This window comes from Penaeus monodon, chromosome 31 (genome assembly GCF_015228065.2).
Source record: "Penaeus monodon isolate SGIC_2016 chromosome 31, NSTDA_Pmon_1, whole genome shotgun sequence".
NCBI classification, from domain to species: Eukaryota; Metazoa; Arthropoda; class Malacostraca; order Decapoda; family Penaeidae; genus Penaeus; species Penaeus monodon.
The window spans coordinates 16,237,941-16,238,649 of record NC_051416.1 but is presented as its reverse complement, the minus strand read 5'-3'; positions in this window follow the sequence as shown (position 1 = coordinate 16,238,649).

The window sequence follows — 709 nt, the reverse complement described above, 5'->3', positions numbered from 1 at the left end:
TTCTTTTTTTTATGTTCTTTGTCATTAGAATTCTTTTTTTTTTTTCGCTCTCCTTTTCGGGCACAATTATATCTTCTTTTCTCCTCATTCTGTATTTTCTTTTTATCCTCGTTTCTATCCATTTTATTGTGTTTTTGATTTTATATTTCCCATTTTCTTTTTCATATCTTTCTATCCCTCTTCCTTTTCTTTCTTATTTTTCTATTTTTTTAAATAAAATGGAGAACAAGAATACCGCTAACAGTAAAATATAAACAAAAGGAAACCGATATCCTTCAGTTTATATTTCTGACGCACAAATACAAGAAACAACAAAACAAACACAGTGACAAATTCCATTGGGGAAAAGAAAACAAAAGATTCCCTACAAGGAAATAAACAACCGAATAAAGAAAAATAACAACAAAATAAACAAGAAAACAAATAAACACAATAAATAAAAACAAATAAAGAATAAACAACCAAATAAGTAAAAATAAATAAACAAAGAAAAACAGATGAACACAATAAACACTCAAATAAGAAAAAAACAAGAAACAACCAAATAAAAACAATGACAACAACAACACCAGTAAGAAAAAAGACAAACTTCGGAAAATATTTAGACTTTTTATACCTTCCCCCACCCCCCCTCACAAAAAAACTTCCAAAATCAAATTCCCGCTGTCTTCCGGAAACGAAGACACGCGCTAAAAAAAAAGAAAAGAAT